Source organism: Nicotiana tomentosiformis, chromosome 8 (genome assembly GCF_000390325.3).
Source record: "Nicotiana tomentosiformis chromosome 8, ASM39032v3, whole genome shotgun sequence".
Taxonomy (NCBI): Eukaryota; Viridiplantae; Streptophyta; class Magnoliopsida; order Solanales; family Solanaceae; genus Nicotiana; species Nicotiana tomentosiformis.
Genome location: NC_090819.1, coordinates 14,077,318 through 14,102,439, shown reverse-complemented (window position 1 = coordinate 14,102,439; position 25,122 = coordinate 14,077,318).

Here is a 25,122-nt window from a genome sequence, read left to right as displayed (position 1 = left end):
AGCTTCGAAAATTTACAGCTAGGAATCTTGTAACTCGTAGCTGATAGGCTTGGTTAGTTTCTTCATTTCTTACTTTGTTGTAATGAAGAGCTCAACAACAGTAACAACAACAATAGCAGTGAAATCACAGTTTTCCGGTAGTCCCAGCTACCAAAAACTTTCAGAACTACACTGACCTGATTCCTTTGTAGCCACGGATATGTAGGCAATCTTTAAAGCAATGTTCGGTCAAACATTTTCAAAATGCTTCCCACGGAGTATCAAAACGGGTAAAATTGGTCCCTCACTGCTCACTTTGTCTTTGCCCGAAAACTCTTCGTGTTTCCGAGCAAAGAGGGGCAGCTGTGAGCATGTAATTTTTAACCTACCAAAACATTCCTACAAAATTAATAAATAAATTATTCATATTTATTTTTTCTTAGAATTTTTGTTAATTATTCGCTATTATTTTCATTTAGTTGCATTTCTCACGCATTTGTTTTAGCATTTTTGAAATCATAGAAAACAACAAAATATTTAAATCCTCGTCATATATCATTATTAGGTTTTTATTGAATTTAGCACTTAATTACATGATTTGATCATATTATTAGAAGAAAATCACAAAAAATGGTTTATTTTTGACATTTTTAGTTTTAGCGTTAAAATTAGTGATTTTTCCTTTAATAATTGAAGATTAACTAATTATGCAAATAACACAAATAGATAGTTGGTTTAATTTTACAAATTAAGGTAATTTAGCACTTAATTTAGGATTTGTTTAAATTAAATAGACTTAATATTAATTAAACAAAATAGGTTAGCCTAAATTCGGACTGGGCTAGTATAAAACCAGCCCAATCCCCAAAATTAACCTAAAAGCGCCCAAGCCTAATACCCCCAAACCGGTCTGCCCCATCACTAAACCAAACGACGTCGTTTAGATGTCAATTAATCCCAGCCGTTGATCTCTACAAGATCCAACGGCTCGGAACTCCCTCACCCATTTAGTATATAATTGTCCAAACGCCTTCACCCCCCTCATTCCCCCCCCCCCCCCACGTCTCTCTTTCTCTAGCCCTATAGACGCCCCGTCTCTCACCTCTCTCTAAACCAAACCCTGGCCGCCCTAAAATCTTTCCCCCATGCCACTGCCGGAAATCGCCCTACGGTGGCGGTGGAACTCCAAACACACTCAAACTTATACCACACACTCCCCACACCCTCTTAAACCTTATCCTACCAATAGATTTCCCAAAAAACCCATCAAATTTGATAAATATTAGATTTAAATTTCCAGAAACCCTACCTAGTCCGTCTAAAAATCCTCAGGCCAAGAACTCCTTTCACGGGTCTCAGATCCTAGATAAGGGTCTTGGCATGAGGGTTTTTTCTCCGACTAGATCTTTTTTTTAAAAATCCTAAAATCTACCTAGCCGCCAAAAAATCCTCCTGCCAAGATCTCCCATCAAGGATCTCAGATCCCAGACGAGAGTCTTGGCATGCGGGTTTTTTCACGGTTAGATCTACTTTTATTTTTACAAGTTTTGGCTATTTTCTATCATTTTTCTGGTTTTGTTAATTATTTTTATTGTTATATTCCGTTCTGCTTTTATTTTTTATTAATTATTATTGTTAGCTATGTTCCGTTAAGTTTAACTAATTAAACTGGACTTAATTAAAAAATATACAAAATCAAGGTTTAAATATATTCTGTTAATTTTTACATCATCTGTTATTTTATTTGCATTAATTAATTAAAACATATTAATCAGTGTTAAGTTTATTTTTTTTTATTTTTTTTGCTTACTGTTGCGTTTTATTTCCTGTTATTTATTTTTAAATTAACTGGGCCTGGCTATATAAACATGCCCATAGCTTCTTTAAAAGTTTAAGAGCCCAAGTTCTTCAGGCCAAGAGTCACCCGACTCAGGCACAAAACCAATCTGGTTTTGAGGTAATTCCAAGACCCTTAAGGGTCGATTTTGGAAACCTAATTCTAAAATTAATTCAGAAAGTACTAGACCTTTCTGGAATAGGGACAACTGTCCCCATGCTGAGTAGAAAAATAGGGATAAGATCCAAAAATATCCAGAATCTGGATACTTGTCCATTTTTTGAGATAAGGAAGGTACTAAAAATTGGACAGCTGCCCATTTCTGTTAAGAAGATGCCATTTTCCCTAATTTATAGAGAATTCTGACAGATTTTTTGTACCTTAATTCTTATCCCTTTTCACCTCCCCACTCTATAAATACATTCGTCCCTTTTCATTAAAAAGAAGAGGTTTTGAGTGACATTATACACACAGAAATCTCTGCACTACCTGAAAGAAATTTTCCTTTCATCCTTAAGAGAAAAACCTTCTTTTCTTTTCTAAGAATCAGTCTTGATCTTTTAAGAATCAAAAAATATCTTCCTATTTTTGAAATCTGGTTTCATTGGTGCTGCTTTGCTTCAAAGTTTATTCAGAGACTTATTTTTTTACTATTTTTATTTTTCTTGCTGCTATCAAGGTACCTCCTTAACAATTTAAATTTTCATTCTTTTTGCTATGAAGTTTCATTTACTGTTTATAAAGTGTGTGGTTGGTTCTAATGTGACTGGATGTTTTAAGCTAAGTTATCACCTAAATGATGCTGGTAGAGTAATATATCATGTGTAAATTCATGAAGGATTAATTATCTAGGCAATTTAGGTGGTACTATTAAAATGTCAGCAAATTATGAAATAAGTTTAAAGCTTTGTGTTCATGAGATCTGTATGCCTTAGTGAGAATAAGGGAAAAACAGTCCAGAAAATTTGTGTAAGTAATAACAAGCAGATTTTTATCACTGTTTAGTTAGTCAAAGCAAGAAATGTAACAATTTTGTTTTTTACATCTTCTTATGCTATAGATCCGCATAATATTTTAACCATTTACTACTCTATTTTTTTAGTGATTAAATATAATAACTCAAATTTGTATGAAACTGGGCTGTTCACAAGATAATTAATGTAGCAGGATTTGATACAGTTTTAGGCCCAAACCAATTGGATCCCTGAAACTGTAACAAACACTTTGATTAAAGATAATCACTTTAAGATTTTCAAATATAAATGAGTTTTAAACTTAGCATTTTAAATGAAAAACTTAGGCAAATCAGTAGGAAATTGAGCCAACTTTAACTAGATTTCGATTTGTTTTATTCAAAGATCCTTTTACTTCTACTTTAAAATATAAACAAAATATAGGTAAATTTTACATATGTCATTACCAATGTTAGATTCAAACTCATTCAAATAAATATGCATTGGGCCAGAGTCATTCAGACTTATTACTAGGCCCAAACCTCTAAATCAAATGTGTTTAACTGATTAGATGCTTAATTGGGTCAGAGTCCAATTGGACTCAAACAGGCCCAAATTCTTTTCCAATTAATTTAGAAGTATGGTCCAAACAATGGACAATATACTCATGGGCCAAAGTCTATTTGGACTCAGTCCTTATCAGGCCTCAAACTTCTAAAAAATCTGGGCCTGATAGGCAGTTTGTAGATAAGCTGCCCTATTAGATACAAACAAATATGTAATATTAGTGTTGAACCTTTACACCTAGATATACGACATAGTATTAGAAACGTAGGCATGACTTTAGGTACTCATAATTAAATTAATTATTGTAATTATGTAAATGCATGCGTGACATCGTTGTGATACCAAAATAAACTAAGGCACATGTTCGCGTGACCATGGTCAAACACTCTTAGTAAATAAAATGCCTTAATCAAATACTCGTAGAAATGATTTTAGGCACGGATTTTAAACTACTATCGTGGTTGCGTACATGTTAGCATGACGTGATCTCGATTTTCAAATAAATCCAAGGTACGCGTTCGCGCGACTTTGACTCTTTTTCTTAAATAAACCAAATATCGTGAGTTGTATACACATACGCGTGACATGATTTTTGACACACCAAACTAAACGGGTATACGTACGTGTAATTCGAATTAAGGTAATCCTTTAGATAAATCAAGTAATTAAAAGCGCTAAAGGATAAATACTCATAAGTCCTAAAATGAGTAATTAGATCAAATAAGCCAAGTATGAATCATTAAGAGACCGTGCTAGAATCACGGAATTCGGAAGTGCCTAACACCTTCTCCCGGATTAACAGAATTCCTTACTCGGTCTTCTGGTTCGCATACTTTTAACGGAGTCAAATTTCCTCGATTTGGGATTTTAAAAATAAATGGTGACTCGGAACACCGTAAATAAATAATTCCGAGTGGCGACTCTGATATTAATTAAATAATCTCAATTCGAATAATGTCACTTAAATTGGAAAAACTCCCTTATACCCTTCTCAGAAAAAAAGAGGTGTGACAGCTCTGACGACTCTGTTGGAGATCAGAGAACCTAGAATCTTTGGTCCAGGGTTCAGAATTCGAGCTTGTTAATGCGATCTATACTTGGCTTTATTGATTATTGATATTACTGTATTTTGTGGGCCTAATGTGCTAATTACCGCTCGTTTACCGCTTTTATATTATTTGAACTATATTAAACTGTCTTCTTACGCCTCCCTTATGAGTCTTCTAAAAATATGATGCACACGTACGCGTGGCGCACTTTTCTGTTAGAGGTCATATCAAATAGAACGAGGATGGATCAGCCACTAGACCGGGTAGACTTTCGTGCTCTCGGTACGTCGCTCCCACCTCGACTCAAGCTGTCTGCTTGGGTAAGCCATGTCTAGAACACACCCCCAGGTTTAAACCTAGAATAACATAGCCTCACGCCGAATCCCTAGTAGGTACGTTTGCTTGCATCATGTGCATTGGACTTAGGGGACTCAGCATAGGGGTTGAGCCCGTCTAGGACAGGTGTACCCAAAATAAAAGACCATCCTGATGCATCTTACCTGCTATGTGTGCATTTATTTATTTCGGTTTGTTTGTTGACCGACTAAAGAAAGAAAATCAATAGAAAACCAAGAGTGAGGTAGGATAGAAAATTCACCCGGTTCTGAAAACCCCGATATTTGTAAATGCCTCGAAACTCTGCCAAAAGTTTTGAAAAAAATGATGAGAAAAAGAAAATGCATTTCAAAAATGAAAGTAAGTCAATATCATGCTTTTCCAATGATGTCAAAACTGACTGAACTACGCGGGTCTGATTCTCACCGGATGTGAAATACGTAGGCAAACCTCATCGGTGCCAACCCCAATTTTTCAATCAAATAAATAAAGTATGTCCATTGATCAAGAAACCGATCCAGCTTCGGTTAAGTCCGGCGCCGTTTTTCCCAGAAAAGTGCCTTACTTCGGCCTCAAAACTTTATTCAAAAGCAAGAAGGGGCCACCATTGCAAAATGACCGTTTTGGTCGATGTTGTACAAATAGCCACCTTTACTTATGCTGGTCTTGTCTTTCAAAATTAGAGTCAACCTTAACCTTGCCCGCTCACAGGTACATAATGAATACCGTCCAGAATCCACCATTAAATGTCGTAGAGCAAGCTCCGCTACAACTCCAAATGTGGTAGTATGATTTAGACAAAGAGGGTCAAGACTGGGTAGTCGAACATCTGGGTGCTCTCACCGATATCATGAAAGTTAAGCCACGAAATGATCTAATCAAGGCTTTAGTGACCTTTTGGGATCCTGTCCATAATGTCTTCCGCTTCTCAGACTTCGAGCTCACTCCCACCTTGGAGGAAATAGCGGGGTATATAGGTTTTGGTCGGGGTTTGAGAAATCAACAACTCATATTCCCGAGGCCCATGTCAATGCGCCGTTTCTTTGAAATCATGAACATCAGTAAGCAAATAAGAAAGAACCGTGTGAACGAGGGCTGCTGCTCATTCTACTTCCTATACTCCCGATAAGGGCATCCAGAGGGATTTGAAACACATGAAAAAGGTTTGAACAACAAACAAAGCAAAGATACTTGGAAAGTTCACCGTCGTTTTACCTTTATAGTGGCATTTCTGGGTGTCATGGTCTTCTTAAATGAAAAGGGGACAATTGATATTCATGTGGCTGGAATTGCACAAGTCTTAACTGACAAGGAAGATCACACGCTCGCTCCACTAATATTGGCGAATATCTATCGAGCACTGACTCAGTGTAAGGCGGGGGCAACATTCTTTGAAGGTTGCAACATTCTTTTACAAATGTGGTTAATTGAATATATTCGCCATCATTCGAAATTTATGAGCTACGGTCCAAGCAAGAGCAACTTCATTGAAAGCTATGAAGAAGGCGTGAATGATTACAACTCCCCGGAAGGGGTTGAAGCTTGGATCGCCCACTTGAGAGTTTTAAAGGCAAATCAGATTGAGTGGACTTTAGGATGGGTCCCGGTGAGGGAAGTTATATATATGTCAACCACAAAGAATTATTTACTATTGATGGGCTTGAGAGGTGTCCAACCATATGCACCCTAAAGGGTTCTAAGGCAATTGGGAAGACATCAAGTAGTACCTGAGGATGAAGACTTGAGTGTCCAAGTTATTGAGCTACATCCTGAAGCCCCACTTCCCGAAGCTTTAATTCAACAAATCTGGAATGGGTGTCGATACTTGAAAAAGGATACTCAAGTACCCGATATTGCCAAAGGCAAAGTAAATCCGAGCTATGCCGCATGGTTCAAGAAAAGGAATTGCATTGATGAGCAACCAGAGCGCGAGCCAGAAAGTCCCGCCAAAAGGCCTCATGTTCAAGCTTTTGATGACAAGATCCAAGAACGTTTAGCCTGGGGAGAAAAAGAGAAGAAATATCAAGCCACTGTCCATGCCTTAGAGGAAAAATTGAGAAACCTCACATTTGACAATGATTTGCAGGCACAGGTAGCTGAAGGTGAAAAGAGAAAGTTAATCCGAGAGAACGAGGCACTTCGAGCCCAACTCCGAAATATGAGGATAGCCGCCGAAACGCCTGTAAGAAGCGAGAGAGATGAAAAGATCATCAACAACTTAAGAATGAAGGTCCATGACTGTGCAACTGACTTGATAAAAACCGAGAAGGATTTGCTAGATGCTCAAACAAAACTAGCTAAGGGAGCAGAAGAACAGGCCCACCATTTGAGACAGAAATATTGCAAAGAAATAACAATTCTAAAGGAAAAGCTGTTTGCCGTTGGTAATGAGATGGTCCAGCGAACCAAAGATTTCAAAACAGAAAAAGAGCATTGTTACGCACTAATCTGCCAACTAGAAGAAAGCGTGCAACAACTACATGACCAAAACAACACAAGTGCACAAGTGTTGGAAGCCCGGGCATAGCAGATTGGGCGTCTGCTTCAAGAGAAAGGAGTCATCAGAACTAGGATCAAGGAAATAGCTGACTATGTTGTGATGAAATGTCACGAGTGTGAAGACATGACTAGGTCCATGTTTTTTGCTTTTATGATGACCTTCGTCCACCATGTAATGGATGACTTGGACTGTCTTCAAGAAGATATTGCATGAAGGCCCGTGCAAAGACCAGCTAGTGCCCCGCATGCTCCAAGAAGACCAGTAGAAGCACTCATGTACTTTTGATTAACCAGTTTTCGAGTCTGTACTTTACTGCTTTCTAGCATTTTAAATTATTTTGTCGCTTGTTTTGAGTCTGTATTTTGTTAGTACTTTAATTCTCTGTAATGAAAAACCTAAAAGAAAGAGATATCCTTTATTAATGAAATAAAAAATTGCACTTTGTTACTTTGTATCTATCCCCTAAACTACGTAATGATATGATTCATGCGGCACCATAATACGTAGGCAATCCACGTAGGATTCGATCATAACCCTAAAAGAAAATTATCAAGAAAGAAAAAGAGAGAGAGAGAGACAATAAAGCTGGGATGAAACACACAGCCGTTGAAAAACATCTTAGCAAAACGTTTAACTATTTAGGTGCATTGCATCCCCAATATGCGATTCCCTATATGTTAAATGTCTCAAACTAACTGGTTTGTTGCATGTGCTTTAAAAGAACAAGTTCTATTTTTAGGTGGTTGGTTTTGTAGTGGTAATCTGGCTTCACACCCTTATTTCACGAGATCTAAAGGAAGTATCGCCATGGCCTCAGAGAGTCACCTACCTATCGTTGAGCCTAAAGAGAGCCTTGCATCAGTTATCCCACAACTTGAGTCAGCAACTGCTGAGGAGAATATGCGATTAAGATGCCGCATGTTAGAAATGTGGGATGCATGGTCCAATGGCAGGGAGCCACCCAGTACTATCCCTGGTTTACCCGAGTTAATCCCAAGGACGGGAGGAACTACCAATGTCCCTATCTCAGTAGCCAACCCATTCATGCCATCTGGGTTCCCCACCATGTCAACAAACTTCACTGGAATGCCTTATGAGGTTCGCCCCCAGGCACCATCTTCAGTAATACCATCTACCGTGTTCACAGCACCACCAGCTTCTAGTATGTCACAACCAACGCTGCCTCGACAAACCTTCGAACCATCAACTTTTACTTTCCAAGCTACCTAATTCCAATTGGACACCGCTCGGGTTACCCCAAATTTCTATCCTCATCACCCACAATTTGAATCTCTCGTAGAACAGGAGAGAGTCTTGAGGAATCCTGAACAAGAGGAGATAGTACGAAAAATCAAAAGCATTGAGCAAAGCCTCAAAAATATACAAGGCCTGAGTGATCAAAAGAGCATGTCATATGCTGATCTGTGCATGTTCCCTCACGTGCATTTACCTGTGGGCTTTAAGATGCCAAAGTTTGAAAGATATGACGGGCATGGAGACCCGATTGCTTACTTAAAACAATACTGTAACCAACTGAGGGGCGCTGGTGGAAAAGCGGAGTTGTTAATGGCCTACTTCGGAGAAAGCCTCATCAAAATCGCTTCTGAATGGTATATAGACCAAGATATCTCCCATTGGCACATATGGGATGACCTGGCCCGGGATTTTATGAGGCAATTCCAATACAACGTGGACATAGCTCCGAACATAAATTCTTTATCCAACCTCAAAAAGAAAGCCTCGGAAAGCTTCCGAGAATACGCTATCAAATGGCGTGAACAAGCGGCCAGGATAAAACCCCCGATGGATGAAACCGAGATGGTCAGTGTCTTCTTACAGGCCCAAGAGGCCGATTATTTCCAAAACATGATGTCTGCCATGGGCAAACCATTCGCGGAGGCCATTAAAATTGGACAAATAGTAGAAAATGGCTTAAAAATTGGCCGTATCTTAAGTCAATCAGCTCTAAGAGCCACTTCCCAAGCCATTCAGAGCGGCTCGGGAAGTTTAGCAAGTCGGAAGAAAAAAAAAGAGGGAGCCATGATGGCTTCGAGCTTAAGAAACTCTCGGAGACCCCGAGATTATTCTGGTCCACCTTCCAGGGCCCCGGAACATTATTACCCCCACCAGGATGCAGCCTATGCTATGGCCCCTCATCCTTATGCAGTAATGAACGCTCAACCGTACACCCGACCACAACAACATTACAATCAGAACAGAGCTCTACCTCCAAGAAACAACCCTCCTCACCAAGCTCCGTATAATCCCCGTCCACCATAGAATAATTACCAATATAACACCCGTCCCCGTGAACCACCCAGAAAAGCTGACTTCACACCCATTGGTGAGTCGTACTCCAGCCTCTTCCCGAAATTAGTCCAAATGGGCCTGTTGCAACCTGTACCGCCGAACAGACAGAACCCAGAATCTCCATCCTACAGGCCAGATACCATGTGCTCTTATCACTCCAGGGTAGAAGGGCATGACACTGAAGATTGTTGGAACCTTAAGAGAGCAGTCGAGAACCTGATCGAACAGAAGAGGGTAGTGTTAAGGGATAAGGAAGTCCCCAATGTAACCAACAATCCGTTACCAGCTCACAACAATGGGCCGATTATCGGGATGATCTATGAAGACAAAGAATTTGTCCCGGCATTAAAAGCAATAATTGCCATCGCTGACTCTGAAAAGAAACCTAAAGCAGTGACAAAACAGGTCAGGGATGAGAAAAAGATGAATTTCACTCCCCAAAATGAAGGAAAGGACGGGGAATCAAAGACAAGGGGCAACACCTTCCAAAGAGGCCATTCTCTAAGTCCCAAGAGCCCTCAGAAAGGGACAACCCATGTTAAGCCCTCCCAAGAGATTGGAGTAGAGGAAAACCATGCCAAATCTGCCAAAAATGTATGTACCAAAAGGGCCTTACGTGGCACGGGGCCCATCATTCCACCTAGGCTCGATGAGCCTTTGATCATTAGCTGCATACCACAAAATCCCATAAAAGACACTACTGCCGTCCCTTGGAACTACAATCACACAATTGTCACATATAAAGGGATGGAAGTTAAGGGGGAAGTGAATGAAACAAACCAATCTGGGAAATATCATAACCCAGAAGAATTGAACAAAACCAAGCAGAAGCGTTTCCCCCTCAAGAAGCCTGTAACTGCTGAAGAAGCTGAGGAATTCTTCCGAAAGATGAAAACCTTGGAGTTTGCTGTAATTGATGAACTGAGAAAAGCCCCTTCCCAGGTTTCACTCTTGTCTTTACTGATGAGCTCAAATGAACACCAAAAGTGCTTCTAAAGATGCTGAATGAGGTGTATGTTCCAATTGAGACCACGGTTGAACAGTTAGAAAGAATGGCAGAACGATTTTTTGAGGTCAATCGAATCTCCTTCAGCCTAAACGGCTTGCCTCCCGAAGGAGCCGCCCACAACAAGGCCCTTCACTTGACTGTCAAGTGTGAGGGATACTATGTGAAAAGAATCATGTTGGACGGCGGGTTCGGAGTCGATATTTGCCCTCTATCAACATTGCTGAGGATGGAAATTGGGACTGAAAGGATCAAACCAAACACTGTTTGTGTGCGTGATTTTGATGGTGTCAAGAGGGACACAATAGGGGAGATTAACTTAATCTTAACCATTGGCCCCGTAGATTTTGAAGTAACATTCCAAGTTCTGGACATGGCCACTTCCTATAACTTTCTGTTAGGAAGACCATGGATCTATGCAGCAGGAGCCGTGCCCTCTACTCTCCATCAAATGGTCAAGTTCGAGCATGAGAACCAAGAAATAATGGTCCATGGAGAAGATAAACAGTCAATCTACAAGGATCCGTCAGTCCCATACCTCGAGGCAAGAGACGGAAGCGAGCATATAATCTACCAAGCCTTCGAAATTGTGCTCGCCGACCAGTGAAAGGAAGGAACCCAATGCCCTCAACCTTGTTTATCAAGCGCATCAATCATGGTCGCAAGCAAAATGATCAAGCATGGGTACAAACCTAGAAAAGGGCTCGGGGTATCCTTACAGGGTATCACAAAACCCGTCACCTTGGCTGCCAATAGGAAATTCTTTGGCATAGGTTTCCAAGCCACTGATACCGATAAAAAATGGGTCGATAAACGTAAGAAAGATGAGTAGGTTTTGCCTCAGTCAATCCCGCACCTCGCCAAATCGTTTGTTAAGCCAAGATATATAGAAAAAGAAGAAGAGGCTTTCACGGCCGATGAAGTTGAGGATATTTGTGAAGCAATGAGGCAAATGCTCTATGACGTCCACATGGTCCAACCAGGCGAAGGCTCGAGCACTGCTGAGGTGCAATATGTGGGGCCCAATGCTAAATTGCAAAACTGGCAGGCTACTCCATTCCGAGTCAGGCGGGAATCCCGGTAGTTCAGTCTTGCCATTTTTCTACATTCCGAGTTATTTCAGGGTGTAACTTGAATGTTTTTAGTTTTATCATCTTTTTAAATTCCAATGTAAACCCTCATATCTTCAAAATTCAATGAAATGAAATCAATATTTCATCGTCTATGAATCTTTTCCTGTTAATTTGGGCAGTTCAGAAGAGATCAAAGAGACCATAATAAACATTCACGCCGAGGAAAAAACTAGAGATGCACTCATCCGACTCTTGTTTGAATTTAAAGAAGTGTTTGCCTGGTCTTACTATGATATGCCAGGACTAAGTGTCGATATAGTGGTACAGAAGTTGCCAACTTATCCCGGTTGTCCACCTATCCAACAAAAGTAAAGAAAATTCAAAACAGACATCAGCGATAAGATTAAAGAAGAGGTTGCCAAACAATTAAAAGCTGGTGTAATCCGAGTAGTCCGATACAGCACATGGTTGGCCAATGTAGTCCCAGTGCCAAAGAAGGACGGGAAAATCCGAGTATGTGTGGACTATAGAGATTTGAACAAAGCAAGCCCTAAGGACAACTTCCCATTACCCAACATCCACATCCTTATCGACAATTGTGACAAACATGAGATACAGTCTTTTGTGGATTGTTATGCTGGGTATCACCAAGTCCTGATGGATGAAGAAGATGCAGAAAAGACAGCTTTCACCACATCATGGGGCACTTACTGCTACAGGGTCATGCCATTCAGTTTGAAAAACAACGGGGCAACTTATATGAGGGCTATGACTGCTATTTTCCACGACATGATGCACCAGAAAATTGAGGTGCATGTGGATGATGCGATCATTAAGTCCAGAACGCAGGAAGACCATATGAAGTATTTGAGAAAGTTCTTTGAGCGCCTGCGCAAGTATGATTTGAAATTGGATCCAGCTAAATGTGCATTCAGGGTTCCATCTGGGAAACTTTTGGGGTTTATAGTCAGTCGGAGGGGTATTGAGTTGGATCCAACAAAGATAAAATCTATCCGAGATCTACCACCTTCGAAAACCAAGAAAGAGGTCATGAGTTTGCTGGGAAGGTTGAATTACATCAGTTAGTTCATCGCCCAACTTACTACCACTTGTGAGCCCATATTTAAGCTACTAAAGAAAGATGCGGCGATTAAATGGACGGTTGAGTTTCAAGAAGCTTTGGACAAAATCAAAGAATATCTTTCAAATCCGCCGGTGTTGGTCCCGCCTGAGCTTGAAAGACCTTTGTTCTTATACTTAACGGTTCTGGAGAATTCTTTTGGCTGTGTCCTCGGACAACATGATGCAATCGGGAAGAAAGAGCAAGCCATATACTATTTGAGCAAGAAATTTACCAGTTATGAAGCCAAGTACACTTTGCTGGAAAGAACTTGTTGTGCCTTGACTTGGGTGCTCAAAAGCTTAGACATTATTTGTTAGACTATACCACATACCTCATAACCAGAATGGATCTTGTAAAGTACATATTCCAAAAATCGATGCCAATGGGAAGGCTAGCCAAATGGCAAATCCTGCTCACTGAGTTTGACATTGTCTATGTCACCCGCACGGCCATGAAAGCCCAAGCCTTCGCTGATCATTTAGCTGAGAACCCAGTTGATGATGAATACCAACCCCTAAGCACTTATTTCCCAGACAAGGAAGTAAATTCAGCTGAAGTAATTCTAGAAGATACTAAGACTTGGAAAATGTTCTTTGATGGATCTGTAAATGCAAAAGGTGTCGAAATTAGGGCAATTGTGATTTTGCCCACTGGTCAGCACTATCCGGCTACAGCCCGACTTCATTTCTTCTGTACGAGTAACACCGCTGAATATAAAGCTTGCATCATGGGCATGAACATGGCAATTGATATGGATGTAGAAGAATTATTAATCATGGGAGATTCTGATTTGATCATTCGGCAAGCACAAGGTGAATGGGAAACTCGAGATATCAAGCTTATCCTATATAGACAACATGTGGAAGAGCTTAGCAAATGGTTTAAATCCGTTGAATTCAGGTATATTCCTCGATTCCACAATGAGTTAGCCGATGCACTAGCTACCTTAGCTACAATGCTGCCGTATCCAGGCAACGTCCATATTGACCCGTTGGAGATTCAAATCCGTGAAAGACATGGTTATTTCAACACGGTTGAAGTAGAACCAGATGTCCAACCATGGTATCATGATATTAAAAGGTTCTTGAAAACAAAGGAATACTCTGAGCAGGCCAATCGAGACCAAAAGAGAACCCTTAGAAGGCTTGCCGGCAGTTTCTTCTTAAGCGGAGAAGTGCTGTATAAGAAAACTTCAGATCTAAATCTTTTAAGGTGTGTGGATGCCAAAGAAGCTGAAAAGGTCATGAACGAAGTGCATTCAGGAGTATGTGGGCCCCATATAAATGGATATGTCCTTGCAAAGAAAGTCCTGCAGGCATGTTATTACTGGATGACCATGGAAAATGATTGCTTCAGTTTTGTCCGGAAGTGCCATCAATGTCAGATGCACGGTGACCTGATTCATGCACCGCCTTCAGAGTTGCGTCCTATGTCAGCACCTTGGCTGTTTGTTGCTTGGGGTATGGATGTCATTGGGCCGATCGAGCCGAAAGCCTCAAATAGGCACAGATTAATCTTGGTTTCCATTGATTACTTCACAAAATGGGCCGAAGCAGTCACTTTTAAAGCCGTCACCAAGAAAACAGTGGTGGACTTTGCACATTCCAACATTATTTGTCATTTTGGTATTCTAAAAACTATCATTACTGACAATGCCGCAAATCTGAACAGTCATCTTATGAGGGAGGTATGCGAACAGTTTAAAATTACGCATCGTAATTCTACCCCTTATCGACCCAAAGTCAATTGCGCCGTTGAAGCGGCAAACAAAAACATCAAGAAGATCCTTAGGAAAATGATCCAAAGTTCTAGGCAATGGCATGAGAAGCTGCCTTTCGCATTATTGGGATATCGCACAACCGTGTGCACATCAGTCGGGGCTACGCTTTACTTATTAGTTTATGGTACTGAAGCCGTAATACCTGCGGAAGTCAAAATTCTCTCTCTTCAAATCATTGTTGAAGTAGAGATCGAGGATGATGAATGAGTCAAAACTCGGTTGGAACAGTTAACTATGATTGATGAAAAACGGATGGCCGCAGTTTATCATGGGCAGTTGTACCAACAAAGAATGGCTGGCGCTTATAACAAGAAAGTGCGGTCTAGAAACTTCGAAGTGGGGCAACTCGTTCTAAGACGTATTCTCCCGCATCATGAAGAAGCAAAAGGAAAGTTTGCTCCAAATTGGAAAGGTCCGTACATTATAAGAAAACTGCTGCCAAAAGGGGCATTGTACTTAGGAGATATTGAAGGAAATGACCCCAAAACAGCTAACAATGCAGATGCAGTCAAAAAATATTATGTTTAACTCCTTTCGCGGTCTTAAAACTCTTTGATTAGGATGAAGAAAGCTTTCATTCTCGCTACCCAAATACTATCAACTTTTTGTGAACCCTTTGAGTCGGTTACTCTTCTTTGATCACCTTCCTTGGAACCTGAAAGTTCAATTATCAAAAAAAAAAAATCAAATCGATCAATCAAAACAAAAACGAAACAAAAACAAAATGTTTCCTTGAACTTCGTTCGACTTGATTCCGAAAGGATACGTAGGCAGCCTCTCTCTGGGGTTCAGGCACACCAAAATAAAACCCAAATTCCCCAGAAGATGAAACTGGGGCAGAATTTATAATGGTTTGGCGATGCTTTCGTTTGAAAGGTTTCAAGGTTGTAATTTAATTCAAATTCTTTCTACCCAAATCCTATTCAAAGTCCTTCCGACCAATCGGTAAAGATGTCCAAAATGGAAGAATACAGTGACTTAGATTTGATGCAACCAAATGAGAGAGATAAAATAAGAGAGCCTCATCGGTGAAAACCCTCACACCATAAGGCGATGGTAAGCAGAGAAATTGAAATGAGAGAGTCTTGTTAGTGAAAACACGCAAAGAGTACTACATGGCGATGGTGAGAAGAGAAATGAGAGAGGTCAGATGGCGAAAACCTGCAAAGGGCGCCACTCATCAAAAAAAGGATCCTCATAGCCATCTGCATCGACACAGTCCGTAGCAAGGTTTCTCGGTTTCAAGGCAAAGGTTGTGATGAATTTTTGAGAGTCAGAGGGTTTACACGGATCAGGAATCTAGTCCAAAAGGCATGTCATGTTTATTGAAGTCCGCATGTACTCCAGATAAGTCCTTCTTTCTTTCCCCCGAAAGGGATACCTCTCGTCTAAGTTCATTTGTCCATTTTATTATTTGTTTTTCTTTGAATCTATTTCGGTCTAATTCTATTCTAAAGTAAGACAAAGAAAGGATGGCAAGACTGATCTATAAGGTTCTTATTTGATACAAGCTAGTATGCAAAAAGTGCCCAGCCTCAGCAGGTACATCGAGTCGGCCTCGACCGGCCATGATGGTTGATGCTTTGAAATCAAGAATTCTTGGAAAGAAAGGGACCAAAGTTAAAATGTTACAAAGGCAAAGTAAAGTTAAAGAAGGCTAAGTCCCATGTAATTAACCGTCCTGGTAAGATTTTGGAAAAGCCAAGATCTCCAGGGTTAGAAATGAAACCAATCCCCAGTGAGCCAACAAGCAGTTGAGATTTTCGTCAAAAGACGGGCCGAGATCAAGTGACCGAAATAATGAAGGCCACGAAACCAACCACCGTTTCAAACTGACAAAATTATTCTTTGTTTGAAGGAAATAGAAAAACAGGTGTAACCCGAAAGCAACCTTGCAAGAAGCAGGGGCAATCAAAAGAAGTTGCGCAAAAACTAGAAACAGCTTTGCAAAATCAACTCCAAAAGGGAAGTCTCCTCCAAATTCTTTCCCGCATTCACTTATCCTCGCAAAATAAAGGAAGAAAAGAAGAAATGATGTTGAAAAAAAAAATATTAAGACAACATAGGGTCCCACTCCCTAGTTGATGCCAGCATAACCTGATGACTTTTCCAACATAGGGTCCCACTCCCTAGTTGATGCCAGCATAACCTGTCGACTTTTTCAACATATGGTCCCACTCCCTAGTTGATGCCAGCATAACCTGATGACGTTTCCAACATAGGGTCCCACTCCCCAGTTGATGCCAGCATAACCTGATGACTTTCCAACATAGGGTCCCACTCCCTAGTTGATGCCATCATTACTTGATGACTTTCCAACATAGGTTCTCACTCCCTAGTTGATGCCACCATAACTTAATGACTTTCCAACATAAGGTCCAACTCCTAGTTGATGCCAGCATAACCTGATGACTTTCCAGCATAGGGTCTCACTCCCTAGTTGATGCCAGCATAACCTGACGACTTTCTAACATAGAGTCCTACTCCCTAGTTGATGCCAGCATAACGTGACGACTTTCCAACATAGGGTCCCACTCCCTAGTTGATACAAACATAACCTGGTGATTTCTCCCAATTTAGGGTCTCCAATCCCTAGTTGATTTTACTTTTAGACATAGGATCTCCACTCCCTAGTCTACATTTACTCCGGGTACACCATTCCCGTCTTTTATCACTTTCGATAATGAAGTAGTATAGAATTTTGTTACAATAACTCACGAAAGTTTCCTAGTGAAAACTGGGGAAGAAATGTCGTTCGTTTGTTTTGACTCCTGAGCAGGTTATATCTTAAAGTACTGGGTTCGAGACGACCAAAAGAAGATGTCTCAATCCAGAATAAAGAAAAGAAGAAAAAGAAAAACCCAAAGTACAGAAGCGGAGAAGATATGGGCTGCTCGAGATGAGATTGAAGTCCCAAGTTTTGCATGTCCCATCATGATCCGAAAAGATGAAGAAAATTGAACCAGCACCTGCGGCTAATAAGCATCGAGATCCAAATCAGAGTCTGCATCAAGACCAAGCTTCGGAAATTTACAGCTAGGAATCTTGTAACTCGTAGCTGATAGGTTTGGTTAGTTTCTTCATTTCTTACTTTGTTGTAATGAAGAGCTTAGCAGCAGTAACAACAACAATAGCAGTGAAATCACAGTTTTCCGGTAGTCCCAGCTACCAAAAACCTCCAGAACTATACTGACCTGATTCCTTTGTAGCCAGGGATATGTAGGCAACCTTTAAAGCAAGATTCGGTCAAACAATTTCAAAACGCTTTCCACGGAGTATCAAAACGGGTAAAATTGGTCCCTGACTGCTCACTTTGTCTTTGCCAGAAAACTTTTCGTGTTTTCAAGCAAAGAGGGGCAGTCGTGAGCATGTAATTTTTACCCTACCAAAATATTCCTACAAAATTAATAAATAAATTATTCATATTTATTTTTCTTAGGATTTTTGTTAATTATTCGCAATTATTTGCATTTAGTTGCATTTCTCACGCATTATTTTAGCATTTTTGAAATCATAGAAAACAACAAAATATTTAAATCCTCATCATATATCATTATTAAGTTCTTATTGAATTTAGCACTTAATTACATGATTTGATCATATTATTAGAAGAAAATCACAAAAATGGTTTATTTTTGACATTTTTAGTTTTAGTGTTAAAATTAGTGATTCTTCCTTTAATAATTGAAGATTAACTAATTATGCAAATAACATAAATAGATAGTTGGTTTAATTTTATAAATTATGGCAATTTAGCACTTAATTTAGGATTTATTTAAATTAAATAGACTTAATGTTAATTAAACAAAATAGGTTAGCCTAAATTCGGACTGGGCTAGTGTAAAACCAGCCCAATCCCCAAAATTAACCCAAAAGCGCCCAAGCCCAATACCCCCAAACCGGTCCGCCCCATCACTAAACCGAACGTCGTCGTTTAGATGTCAATTAATCCCAGCCGTTGATCTCCACAAGATCCAACGGCTCAGAACTCCCTCACCCATTTAGTATATAAATGTCCAAACGCCTTCACCCCCCCTCATTTCGTTCCTCCCCACTCTCACATCTCTCACGTCTCTCTTTCTCTAGCCCTAGAGACGCCCCGTCTCTCACCTCTCTCTAAACCAAACCCTAGCCGCCCTAAAATCCTTCCCCCACGCCACCGCCGGAAATCGCCCTACGGCGGTGGTGGAACTCCAAACCTACTCAAACTTACACCACACACTCCCCACACCCTCTTAAACCTTATCCTACCAATAGATTTCCCAAAAAACCCACCAAATTTAGTAAATCTTAGATCTAAATTCCCAGAAACCCTACCTAGTCCGTCTAAAAATCCTCAGGCCAAGAACTCCTTTCACAGGTCTCAGATCTCAGATAGGGGTCTTGGCATGAGGGTTTTTTTTCCGACTAGATCTTTTTTTTAAAAACCCTAAAGTCCACCTAGCAGCCAAAAAATCCTTCTGCCAAGATCTCCCATCAAGGATCTCAGATCCCAAACGAGAGTTTTGGCATGTGAGTTTTTTCACGGTTAGATCTACTTTTATTTTTACAAGTTTTGGCTATTTTCTGTCATTTTTCTGCTTTTGTTAATTATTTTTTCTGTTATATTCTGTTTTGCATTTATTTTTTATTAATTATTATTGTCAGCTATGTTCCGTTAAGTTTAACTAATTAAACCGGACTTAATTAAAAAATATACAAAATCAAGGTTTAAATATATTCTATTAATTTTTACATCATCTTTTATTTCATTTGCATTAATTAATTAAAACAGATTAATCAGTGTTAAGTTTATTTTTTTTATTTTTTTTGCTTAATGTTGCGTTTTATTTCCTGTTATTTATTTTTAAATTAATTGGGCCTGGCTATATAGACATGCCCATAACTTTATTATTTTATTATTATTGTGCCTGACTAAATAGACAGGCCCATAGCTTTGTTAAAAGTTTAAGAGCCCAAGCTCTTCAGGCCAAGATTCACCCGACTCAGGCACAGAACCAATCTGGTTTCGAGGTAATTCCAAGACCCTTAAGGGTCGATTTTGAAAACCTAATTCTAAAATTAATTCAGAAAGTATTAGACCTTTCTGGAATAGGGAAAACTGTCCCCATGCTGAGTAGGAAAATAGGGATAAGATCCAAAAATATCCAGAATCTGAACACTTGTCCATTTTCTGAGATAAGGAAAGTACTAAAAATTGGACAGCTGTCCATATTTGTTAAAAAGATGCCATTTTCCCTAATTTATAGGGAATTCTGACAGATTCTTTGTACCTTAATTCTTATCCCTTTTCAGCTCCCCACTTTATAAATACATTCTTCCTTTTTCATTAAAAAGAAGAGATTTTGAGTTACATTATACACACATAAATCTCTGTACTGCCTGAAAGAAATTTTCCTTTCATCCTTAAGAAAAAAACCTTCTTTTTTTTTTCTTCTGAGAATCAGTCTTGATCGTTCAGAATAAAAAATATCTTCCTATTTTTGAAATCTGGTTTCATTGCTGCTGCTTTGCTTCAAAGTTTATTCAGAGACTTGTTTTCTTACTATTTTCATTTCTCTTGCTGTTGTCAAGGTGCCTCCTTAACAATGTAAATTTCCATTCTTTTTGCTATGAAGTTTTATTTACTGTTTATAAAGTGTGTGGTTGGTTTGAATATGACTGGATGTTTTAAGCTAAGTTATTACCTAAATGATGCTGGTAGAGTGATATATCATGTGTAAATTCATGAAGGATTAATTATCTAGGTCAGCAAATTATGAAATAAGTTTACAGCTTTGTGTTCATGAGATCTGTATGCCTTAGTGAGAATAACGAAAAAACAGTCCAAAAAATTTGTTTAAGAAATAACAAGCAGATTTTTATCACTGTTCAGTTAGTCAAAACAAGAAATGTAACAATTTCATTTTTTTACATCTTCTTATGCTATAGATCCGCTTAATATTTTAGCCATTTACTACTCTGTTTTTTAATAATTAAATATAATAACTCAAATTTGTATGAAACTGGGCCGTTCACAAGATAATTAATGCAGCAAGCTTTGATACAATTTCAGGCCCAAACCAATTGGATCCCTGAAACTGTAACAAACACTTTGATTAAATATAATCACTTTAAGATTTTCAAATATAAATGAGTTTTAAACTTAGCATTTTAAATGAAAAACTTAGGCAAATCAATAGGAAATTTAGCCAAGTTTAACTAGATTTCGATTTGTTTTATTCAAAGATCCTTTTACTTCTGCTTTAAAGTATAAACAAAATATAGGTAAATTTTACATATGTCATTACCAGTGTTAGATTCAAACTCATTCAAATAAATATGCATTGGGCAAGAGTCATTCAGACTTATTACTAGGCCCAAACCTCTGAATCAAATGTGTTTAACTGATTAGATGCTTAATTGGGTCAGAGTCCAATTGGACTCAAACATGCCCAAATTCTTTTCCAATTAATTCAGTAGTATGGTCCAAACAATAGAAAATATACTCATGGGCCAGAGTCTATATGGACTTAGTCCTTATCAGTCCTCAAACTTCTAAAAATTCTGGGTCTGATAGGCAGTTTGTAGATAAGCTGCCCTATTAGATACAAACAAATATGTAACATTAGTGTTGAACCTTTACACCTAGATATACGACATAGTATTAGAAACGTAGGCATGACTTTAGGTACTCATAATTAAATTAATTATTACAATTATCTACACGCATGCGTGACATCGTTGTGATACCAAAATAAACCAAGGTACATGTTCGCGTGACCATGGTCAAACACTCTTAGTAAATAAAACGCCTTAATCAAATACTCATAGAAATGATTTTAGGCGCGGATTTTAAACTACTATCATGGTTGCATACATGTTCGCGTGACGTGATCTAGATTTTCAAATAAATTCAAGGTACGCGTTCGCGTGACTTTTACTATTTTTCTTAAATAAACCAAATGTCGAGTGTTGTATACACATACGCGTGACATGATTTTTGACACACCAAACTAAACGGGTATACGTACGTGTAACTCGCATTAAGGTAATCCTTTAGATAAATCAAGTAATTAAAAGAGGCAAAGGATAAATACTCATAGGTCCTAAAATGAGTAATTAGATCAAATAAGCCAAGTATGAATTATTAAGAGACCGTGCTAGAACCACGGAATTCGGGAGTACCTAACACCTTCTCCCGGGTTAATAGAATTTCTTACCCGGTCTTTTGGTTCGCAGACTTTTAACGGAGTCAAATTTCCTCGATTTGAGATTTTAAAAATAAATGGTGACTCGGAACACCGTAAATAAATAATTTCGAGTGGCGACTCTGAAATTAATTAAATAATTCAAATTCAAATAATGTCACTTAAATTGGAAAAACTCCCTTATACCCTTCTCGGGAAAAAGGAGGTATGACAAGTGGAAGCTAATGTATTGTGAGAAATGTCAAACTATTGGGAATAAATGTGCCAATCAACAAGGACCTAGAATACAGCAAAAGGAGCAACCTAGAAGAAGAAGATAAACAAAAAATATTACTTATGAATGAAGAACTAAAGGAAATGTGGCAATAACAACAGAACACGTGGCAATAGCAACAGAACTTCCAGGAGATCAAAGTGGGACTTCCACAGTAGCTCATCAAAGTCAGAGTATCCCTCAAGTTGAGACCCCAAAGATCTCCCACCTAAAAGAAGCTAGAGTATCAGAGAAACCTGAAATGCAGAAAGATAAAGATAAGGAGGTGAGTAGTCCAACTTTGAACTTGATTAACTTTCCAAGACTATCACCCTCCACAAGCAAGACTGACATGGTGGATTCAAGAAGGGGTCGTGGTGTAAGCCAGTCCTTGCCTCATGACAGAGGAGGGGACAAATATCATACACAATGACTTGGTTATTCTGGAATGTCAGGGGTATGAATAAGAGATATAAGCAGAAGGAACTGAGGAACTATTTGAAAGCCAATAATACGATCTCCTCCTCTCCTCTCACCAACTTTATAAAAAAATTAGAAACTTTTCCAGATTCATCTTCAGAATCACACTTGCATGAAGTTGTTTTACCTTGAAGCTAAAACTTCATGCTAATGTAGCATGAAGTTGTTTCATGTTGAAGCTAAAACTTCACGCTAATATAGCATAAAGTTATTTCACATTGAAGCTAATGCATGCTAAAATTATTTATCCTGCAGTCTACAGTTTTATCATGAATTTTATCTGAAACTTCAGTCTAAACAAACTGAAGTTATTTAGTTCATTTGCTAAAACTTCAGATTAAACATGCTTAAGTTATTTAGTTCCTTTGCTAAAATTTCAGACTAAACATGCTTAAGTTTTTGTCTTGTAGTATGTAATTTTCTAATGAGTTTTTGCTAATGCATGCTGAAATTATTTAGTTCATTTGCTAAAACTTCAGACAAAACATGCTGAAGTTATTTAGTTCGTTTGCTAAAACTTCAGACTAAACAAGCTGAAGTTTTTTAGTTCATTTGCTAAAACTTTAGACTAAACATGCTTAAGTTTTTGTCTTGCAGTATGTAATTTTCTAAAGAGTTTTTACTAATGCATGCTGAAGTTATTTAGTTTATTTGCTAAAACTTTATACCAAAACATGTTGAAGTTGTAACGCAGTCTACAGTTTTGTCCTGAGTTTTATCCAAAATTTCAGTCTAAACAAGCTGAAGTTTTTTAGTTTATTTGCTAAAACTTCAGCCTAAACATACTTAAGTTTTTATCCTGCAGTTTGTCAATAGTCTTTTATTAAAAAAGGGCAAAATCATCTTTTTAAAACGCTTTTAACAAAAAAAAATAGGTACGGATACAAACGAAAAAATAAAACGGATATAAGTTAAAAAGAGGAGACCAAATAGGGGGGCCCATGCAATTTTTACTATTTTGCATAAGGAAACCTTATTTGGGATGGGCCATTATCAAGTGTTTTGGGCTGCTGGAAGTCCAAGCTAACTTGGCCCTCTCCAGATTAAGAGACACTCCCTTCTTCATAATATTTCATTGTGCTTCCTTTATATAATAATAATAATATATATCATAGACATATAGACTAAAAATAATAATAATAATAATAATAATAATAATAATAATAATAATAATAATAATAATAATAATAATAATGAAAGTGATAATAACAATACTAATACTAATAATGACAATACAAATGTTATTACTAATAATAACAATAATTTAATCATAATAATCACGATAATACTGATAATAAAAGATTATAAAATAGCTAATAATATACTATTAGATTATTAATGGCTAGGAAGCACAACGAAATTACTCAGAAGAAAAGTAGGACAAAATTGGGTATCAACATCAGATACTGTAGTGAACTGTGTAAATTTCTGATAGATTGCCTTCAGTGATACTGCATCACCTCTAGCAAAGTGCAATAACTCATCAGCAAAACACAGGTGTGTTATTCCTAATTTAGAGCATCTAGGATGATATTTGAACTCCTTGTTTGTCCTGAGATCTTGTAAACATCTGCTCAGATACTTCATTACCACTGCAAATAGGAAGGGTGACATTGGATCACCCTGTCTAAGTCCCTTGGCAACATTGAAAGGTCTTGATTGTTCACCATTAATTACAATAGAGTAATTCACAGTCTGTATGCATTCCATAACCCAAGAAATGAATAACTGAGGGAATCCCACCTCCTCCATAACTTGCTTTAAATAAGGCCACTTAACAGAGTCATAAGCCTTCTGAAGATCAATCTTAATCATATATCTGGGAGAGGTATGTTTCCTAGAATATGCTTTGACCAATTCATGTGCAAGGATGACATTGTCTGCAATCTTTGTTCCTGGGATAAATACAGCCTGTGATCCACTTATAACAATGAAGATAATAGCCTGGAGTCTTGAAGCTAGAATCTTGGAGATGAGCTTACAGAGGACTGTGCAACATGCAATTGGCCTAAACTCTTTTATTGTCTTAGGCTTGGAGGTCTTCGGCACTAAAGTGATGGTTGTACAGTTGATAGCTTTGTATATGCTCCATGTGGCAAAGAAATCTGTAACAACTTCAGTGACTTCATTCTTGATGATACTCTATGTTTTTTTAAAAATATATGCATTAAATCCATCAACACCAGGGGCTTTGTCATCACCAATAGAGCATAAACCCTGAGAGATTTCTTACTCAGTGACATCCCTACACAATAAGATTCTCTATTGTTGTGATAGAGTGGGACCTTTTTCCATCATCTTCTTTCAATTGTTGGTAGTCTATGAGCAGTTGTTCCCATTAATCCCTTGTAGAAGCTTATAATTTCTTCTTTGATACCTGTAGGATCATTGAGTTTATCTCCTGTCAAAGAAGTCAGTTCAACTATTTGATTTGTATGTTGTCTTTCCTTGATCACTACTATGAAATACTTGGAGTTAGAATCACCTAGTTTGATCCATTTTGCTCTGGCCTTTTGCTTTAAAGCACCTTCCTCCAGTAGATCCTATTTCTCCAAGTTTTGCATAAGGCTCCTCTCATCTATTAGAAGATCATATGTGCATTGTGTACAGATTCTTTCATGTACATTAATAAGGTCTGCTCTGGCTCTTTCAATCTTCTGCTTGATATACTTGAACTCTTGAATAT